The sequence below is a fragment of the Chiroxiphia lanceolata genome, chromosome 8 (assembly GCF_009829145.1).
Source record: "Chiroxiphia lanceolata isolate bChiLan1 chromosome 8, bChiLan1.pri, whole genome shotgun sequence".
NCBI lineage: Eukaryota > Metazoa > Chordata > Aves > Passeriformes > Pipridae > Chiroxiphia > Chiroxiphia lanceolata.
Window position 1 is genome coordinate 1,626,407 of NC_045644.1, and position 8,136 is coordinate 1,634,542.

The following is an 8,136-nucleotide window of genomic DNA, read 5'->3' on the forward strand; positions in this document are numbered from 1 at the left end:
TCATGGGTTGTACAGTTACAGCATAATTTCCTGCCACCAGGCTACGAATGCACAACCTTGCACCAAAAACTCTTACAAAGATTTTGTTTCTAAGACCTTTGCCCTGGAACAGACAAAAAGGGGAACCATGTGCACAGACAACTGTGTATTATAACAACAAGACAGGGTTTCTGTGCAAAATTCACCTGGATATTCCTTGGCTAATGAATGAGTAAACCTGCAACCTAAAATCCTCTTAATGTGTTTTCTTCTGGGAAATCTTCTGGCTGCTTTCATTTTAGAGAAGAAAGGAAACTATATAGGATATAGATGTCCAGACACTGGCAGCTCACAGCATCCTTGTGCTGTGTTCAGTCATGCAAGCCTATCTTTTAAACTGTTCCTTGCCCTGCTATCTTGCTGCCTGCTTGATATCCCTGCAAACTTCACGTGCTCCTTCCCCTCACTTTGCAAATTCTTCCTGGATGTTCAGACTTGGCACTGCTCCCAGAGAAGATGTGGAGCTAAAAAACGTGGTGGAACACAGAGAATTGCAATCTCAGAACTTGGTTCTGCCCCTGTGGATCAAAGCAGCGGAGGGTAAAGGCTTCATACATAATTCTCAAAGCAAAAATCTGTACCTGATGCAGGATGGACTTCAGCAAACACAGATATGGAGCCAGCTCTTTGCATATATTTCCATTTTGGATGTCTTGAAAGGAAATTCATTAAACACATAAACAAGGAGCACCCTGACCTGGCAGGAGACAACCTCAGCATTGACATTAAAAATGTGGCTGTGATTGAGATTATCAGGAGGGGGGTTATTTGGTTGTTTCTAGTCAGCTTTGCTCTCCCAAGTTCCTGTAACATCTTCACTGAGCAGCTGCTTCTAACTCATCTTTCTGTTGCAGGAGTTCTTTCCTCTACCCAGCTGTTGCTTTCCATGGAGTGTGTTTGGATGCAATGGTTTTGAAAGGTTCTTCCTGCTCAAATTAACGAGAAATTAATGGCCAGGGATTCAAAGCTGTGATAGACAGGCAGCAGAACTGCCTAAACATCTTTTCACTGGGAATGGGCTAAAAAAGAAAAAGAATTTATTCAAGAGGGTCCAGGGAATTAAAAAAAAAACCAAACAAAACACCACAACAGGCTTTCTCAACAGAATGTGCTGACTCCCTGAAACCAAACTGTCCTCAGGACTACAAGCTCTGACAGTAAAATTTTCAGACAAAAGATAAAAGAAAAAGCACATGCAGTGATCTTGTGGTGTGGAGCTCAGCTGGGCTGTAAGAAGTGAAAGTTAGGCTCTGGTTTTGGTAAGAGCCACGAGACTTGACCCACAGTCCTGGACTGCCCTAAGCATGAGATTGTTCTGGGATGGTATTTTAATTTTTCTACACAATGTCAAAAAAAGAGTGAAGATTTCCTTCTCAATGAAGATCACCAACAACTAAGAAATCTCCAAAAGTTTTATGTGATGGAATAAGAAACCAGGGCAGCATTTCTCTGGCTCCCTCACCTTGCCAAGGCAGACTATTTTGGCAGGTCAGGATTTGCTGCAGACTGGGAGTGATCTGCTCCAGTTAACTGCCAGGCCACATTCCCAGCACCAGGGAACACAAGGCTATCCCAAAGCCTACCAAGGATCTTTCCATGCCAGTAGAACCCTCTGGAAATCAGATCCACTGCTTTTGTGTTTTGCACTGTCTGTAATTTTTTTATATAATAGAGGTGGTATTTAAACCACAGAATAGAAGATGTTCAGCCAAAAATAAAATAAAATAAAATATGAAACTTGAGAAAGTTACAAGAAAATTTGCAATGTGCACTTAGAAACAAAAAACCTAGGTTTTTCAGTGCCCTGAACTATTTAGAAATATAAGCACTGGGAAAGAAAAACAGCTTTGTTCTGGTTAAAACGAGCCAAAGATTGGAAACAAAATCAAAAGGGGGGGGGGAATGGTTACCATTTAATAACAGCAGTTCTGTAAACTCAGATAAGCATCATCTAATCTTCTGTTTCAGACAATTGATTACATTTCCCCTACAGCTGCCCTGAACTGCAGGTCTTATGCAGGTTTTATGGATTTTCAGTCTCCCTCTTAAACTCTGGGGATGCAGCTCTGACTCAGCCACTCGAGCTGAAGCGGAGTCCCTGCTTTCCCACCTCTCTGCCCTGTCAGGCATTACTGACCCTGGAGCAGGGATGGCAAAGGCAAAACTGTGGTCAAGAGCTGCAGATTAGAGTTGTGAGCTGTGATTTAAGCAGGAAGGCAGTGGCAGCTCAGTCTGATGTGCAGAGGTGCTTCATCAGTGCCGGGTCCTGCCCTTTGGCCACAACAACCCCCGGCAGCTCCAGGCTGGGCCAGAGTGGCTGGAGAGCAGCCAGGCAGGAAGGGAGCTGGGAGTGGGGATGGACAGGGAGCTGAACAGGAGCCAGAGTGTGCCCAGGAGGCCAAGAAGGCCAATGGATCCTGGTCTGGATCAGGAACAGTGTGGCCAACAGGTCCAAGGAAGTGATTCTTCCCCTGGACTCAGGGCTGGTGAGGCCACCCCTGGAGTGCTGTGTCCAGCTCTGGGCCCTCAGCTCAGGAAGGACATGGAGGGGCTGGAGCAGGTCCAGAGGAGAGCAACGAAGCTGGGGAAGGGACTGGAGCACAAGTGCTGGGAGGAGAGGCTGAGGGAGCTGGGGGGGCTCAGCCTGGAGAAGAGGAGGCTCAGGGGAGACCTCCTCACTCTCTGCAACTCCCTGACAGGAGGGGGGAGCCAGGGGGGGGTTGGTCTCTTTTCCCAGGCAACCATCAGCAAGACAAGAGGGCTCGGTCTAAAGCTGTGCCAGGGGAGGTTTAGGTTGGATATTAGGAAGAATTTCTTTACAGAGAGGGTGCTCAGCCATTGGAATGGGCTGCCCAGGGAAGGGGTGAATTCTCCATCCCTGGAGGTGTTTAAGGTGAGACTGGATGTGGCATCAGTGCCATGGGCTGGGAACCACAGCGGGGTTGGATCAAGGGTTGGACTTGATGATCTCAGAGGTCCCTTCCAACCCAGCTGATTCTGTGATTCTATGATTCACTCTGGGTGCTGCAGGACACGGAGCTGATGGGGATGAGCAGGAACCTCAGAGCCACACTATCCAACATAAACCATCCCCTGAACACGAGTCAGAGCCACTGCCAGAGGTGGGATGTTTACCCAGATCCATTAGCAAGGAAATGAGAGGAAAATTATTCCAGTGAGTAGGATTCGCTCCTCTGATCAGGAGCATTTTATTGTTGCTTTGTTTTTTTCAGGAGCATGCAGACGAGGATTTTCCACTTGGATTTCCTCACTGCTGAAGACTGTGTGTTAAAATTCACCATGGCAAAAACTCACTTTTGCATAAGCATATCTAAAATCATGGGTTTTTTGTATAACTACATCTTCTGGAGGTTATTGTGCCAGTGAACATTTGTCCTGACTTCTTGGCTGGGTCAAAGTTCAGCAGAGACACAGTGATATTCCTCCAGTAAAATAACATGTATGTTCTGTGTCACCCATGAGTCTTAGTTTTTAGTTTTAGTTTTTAGTTTTCCCTGCTTGTTTGCAGCACTGAGCAGATGTGTAAACGTCTCTGTGGATCAGACAGCTGATGTGACAAGTAACACTGTCCAGACACTCTCCAACTCACATCTGCCCATCTTGCTCAGCTGTCCAGACCCCAAATGATGGATTTCCCGGGTGGGTAAATAGTGATGATGTCAGGGCAGCCCTGGGGTAGCTTTGGAGGGGGCCTGGAGTGAGAGCTCAGCGGGAAGAAGCTCTCAGGAGGAACTGAGGGGAGGCACTAACGCTTCTTCCAACACTTCTCAACTGCTCTTATCAGTGAGCCAGCCCGGAGCAGCCAAACTGCACCCCTGAGTGGAGGGGCTGCATTCCTGGCACAGCCCCAAAGAGCTCTTTGTATGGCTAGAAAATGCACTTCCAACGCTGAATTCCCCGGCAGACGCTGCTCCAAGGAGAGCCAGAAGGAGCAGAGACTAAAGGACATGCATTTGTTTCTCTTCCCTCTCAGTTGCCTCCTCTGAGGCTCCGCTGTGCCAGGGAGGGAGCCAGAGATGCTCTCAGCTCTGCATCTGCTCCTTCGAGTTAAAGCAATAAAAATATGTTGAAGGGATGATTAGAGACAGAGCAGCAATATAATCAAATCAGCTGCAGGACCCACAGAAACTGGAGAAATACTTCTGCCAACACATGTGCCATGTTCTGCTTATAAAAGGATCAATTTGCTCGTGAAAGAGGGTTTTCAGGTTCCCTTTTCAGTTGTTTTTTCCAGGCTCTGGGCTGCGCCTGCTATTGGGCACACTCAACTCTGGAAATGATTCTGGTTTGGACCGAGATTTGCTGTTAAACCTCGGAAAAGTAACCCAGATGTTCTAAAGCACGTTTGGGTCACGGCAGGCTGGAGCACAGCGGGGCGGATTATCCACTAGGTGGAAGCCTCTCAGTGCTAATGAGCGGTGGCCACCGCGGCAATTAAACCAGCCGGCTGAGTGTGACTCTAATTCACTTTATTTCCAGTGAAAATAAAGTTATCCTGCTCCCCAGGCATCTCTTGCACCAAAGACCCGACCCCTCAGGCTTCTGCCCGACTGACTCAGGAAGAAAAGGGAATGGTCAACTAAAAATGCTTATTTTGGAAACATTAATTTACCTTACCTGTGCCATTCATAACATGTTAGGAGAATGAGGAGCTCTAAGTATTCAAGTTGTCTTCTACTGCCCGTATTCAGGATTGAATTTTGCTTTTGCTGCATATGGATCACAGAACTTAAAGCTGGTTTTGCTGTGCTCACAGCCACATTTCCTCCCTGATTTGTGGCAAATTTCATTCCAGGTGGAAGTAAAAAAGGGGGGGGGGAAAGGGGTACTGGAATTAGTTTCTGGAATTTTTCTCAGGTTCAAAAAATCTGAAGTTTGGAAATCTGAGCGTGTGCTTTGTGAACGTCCAGCTCCAGTACAGTTGCTGTGTGATTGCAACAGGCACGTTTTAAAAGCTTTTCTCCATTTCGACAGTCCATTTAGCACTCTATTTTCTCATTAATATTTTGAATTTTCTATTAATGTTCAAAAGAAATGTATTTATCTACTAAATAATCTGGCTAATACTGTGACAGATGGCACAATCAAGCTCTATGAGCTCTGCAATATCTGCACCTCAGTCATTGTGAGATCCATTTGCTTCATCCAGAGACTTCTACTCTCTCCTTCATCAGCAGTTACACTGAATTATGTACCAAACACTGAAAATCAAGTTAAAAGTTGTCTGTGCCATATGCAGCAGATCAGTACAAGATTAGGGTTTGCATCTTTAATTTTCTGACAGATGGGATCCTGTTGAATCAGTGGCCCTTTTTTTTTGTACTGTTGATACAGACAAGTCCATGGTTCTGGACAAGCAGTGAAGCCAAACATCTCCATCTCTCTGGTTATAGTTACAGAGAATCTACAGATGAGACCTTTTTGTTTTTAGCTGAAAAGGTTGTACACCTGGAGCAGGATATTCAAAATGTGGCCAGTGAAGGTCTGGGCTATTCAGAAGTGATGCTCTGGATCTGGATGAAACACCAGGCCATGGAAATCCTGCTGTTTGAATTCACCATGTCTCTTAAATCTGAAGATTGAGAAACAGTGTGTTTGCTGCACTTGTTAACAAAGTGTTCATATGACTCAATCTTAAATACATCCAGCAGAGAATCTGGACTGGAGCCTGCTTAGAAATACAGCGCTTGACACGTGCCAGACACATCACTCACCCACAAGGTTCATCAATAACCTTTCTGCAATCCCTGATCCAGAACAAACATCTGAACCCCCAGTCCTGGCTAACAGGGCCTTTTCTGGGCAGGTGACCTGCTAAACTGCCGCAGGTACTCAGGAGGCAAAAAGCCAGTTTAGATCTTATCACAAGACATGTTGTCTCCTGACACACCGGAGACATCTGCTTGTTTAACAAGCAAATAACAATTACATTCCAGCAGTGCTGTGTTGTACAATCTGAGCTGGAGCTGACAGGCAGCTGGGAGGGAGCTCCCTGCAGCAGGACAGTCCACACAAACATGCAGAGCCACCTCAGATGGACAGATCTGTGACCAGAGATGGTGTGTGAACTGTGGGTGAAGCGATCACCTCTGCAGACATTTCCTGAGCCAGCCACCGAGGGAGATGTGGCAGCAGGCAGTGGCTCCCCAGGATGGTCTGTCTCTCGCTGCCCTGAGGTTTCTGGAAAGCATCTCCACCTCCAGACTAAAGTAACCACTGGCCATCATATAACTCAGAAACTGAGGCCAATTCTCTACACAGTTCTGAGGTCAAAATAGAGAAATGATGCAGTTGATGGCTTGAGAAAAGAATGGCTTTGCTTTGCTTTGATGTCCTGGGTTATTTCTTGGAAATCCTGTTGTGCATGCAAGCCTAATAATTTTCTAGGTGGTTTACCTAGAATCAGCCCGTTTTTCAAGGCAAAAAACCACGGAAGACCCTGTAGAGTTTATTAGCTCTGGGTAACTGCAATTACACAGTTTCTGGTTGTAGTAGAACACCCTGGAGCAGATGATTAGCCCGGTACTCCTGGGTGTGTGAAGCACCTGGACAAGTCAGGAGTGCTGTGTTTGCACCTACATGAAGAAGACAAAAAGTAGCAAACGCTTCTTGATTCTTTTCTGCTCTGAAATAGAACATATAGACCTTGAGCCTAAGATTAGCCAGACACCACAGAGACTCACTTATCTTAATAACAAATTTCCCTGAAGCCAAGATTTTTGCTTGGCAGTGTTCTTTACATGAACATTTCTATAAATTATTCTGATCTGAAGTGTGGCTAATGACAACATCAACTAGAAGCTGAATGCCCTCGGGGTCACAGCTATGGCCCAGAGACACCACAGCAGAGGAGAACAAACAGTGAATCCTTGCACAGCCATCCAGAACAACCTGCCTAGCTGGGAGTCCTTTCACCTGCACAGGAAACCAGGCTAAAACCTACCTGTCAGGAAAGACAATTTAATTAACAGAAAAAACATGATGTCTTGCCAACTGAATTCAATCACTAAAATGCTTTTCCTTGTCAGCCCACACTGTTCTCTCTCCAGCTGGATGCTTGTCAGCCCTGCAGCAGCTCAAGTGAATCCTGAACCATTAGCCCATCATAATTTTTGTGGAATACAGTCCCCTCTGCTTCTTAGCAGGGCATGCCTCCCCCCCAAATGTCTAAGTTAAGCCTGTCAGATATCCCTTTGAATTTTCCTTTTATTAATTTTTCATTTACTTGTTGACCTCATTCATTACCTCTGCTGGGTGTGTGGTTGGCTGTCAGCTGCACCAAAACAAAGGTCCCCCATTCTTCATGCCTCTGTTTACACCCTTTCAGCTACAAACCCCATCTGTATCACTTCCTTGACTTACAAGAGTAATTTTCCTGCAGGACCTTTTTAACATCTGTGTCCCCTGCGTCTGAACCAGCTGCTTTTGTTGATTTGGCAGAGGCTCTGGCATATGCTACAGGGAACATATGGTCCAAGCATGTGTTTTTGTTATGAAACTGAAATTCCTGCAGACTGGAAGCAGAATAAATCGCTGATATTGTGCCTCTTGAGGCTCCTGCTGACATTGGGGAGGCTGAGCAGAGGTCTTATGCCACGGAGAGAACATGAGAGGTAGCAGAGGTAGGAAACACGCCCAGAGAGAGGCACCACAGTCCAGGACTGATGTGAGATGCTCAAGGTCTGGGAGTTGTTGCTCAGAAAAAAAAGGCTAAGTCAGAAATGGGGGTGGTAATACAGACATCTGAAAGTAAAGGCTCTGGGAACAAATGATTCATTCACAAAACTTACGAGTCAAAGGCACACAAGAGCAAGGACAGAAAACAGGTCTGTGATAGACCACAGTGTGGTTCTGATGGCAAGGGACACACAGGATGGAAGAGCTGCAGGAATGAAGAAGCAGGTTTGAGCAATTACTTGGTTTGTCAGTGTGATAAGTAAAACTCCCATGTCAAAAGATGAATGACTATCAGTGCCAAGCAGTATCCAGAGATCTTTGATCCTGCCCCGAGCAGTAGGAGACCCTGGCTGTCCTCAGGGCTGTGAAGAGATAGGGGTTTTTTGAAGTAAGAGATAC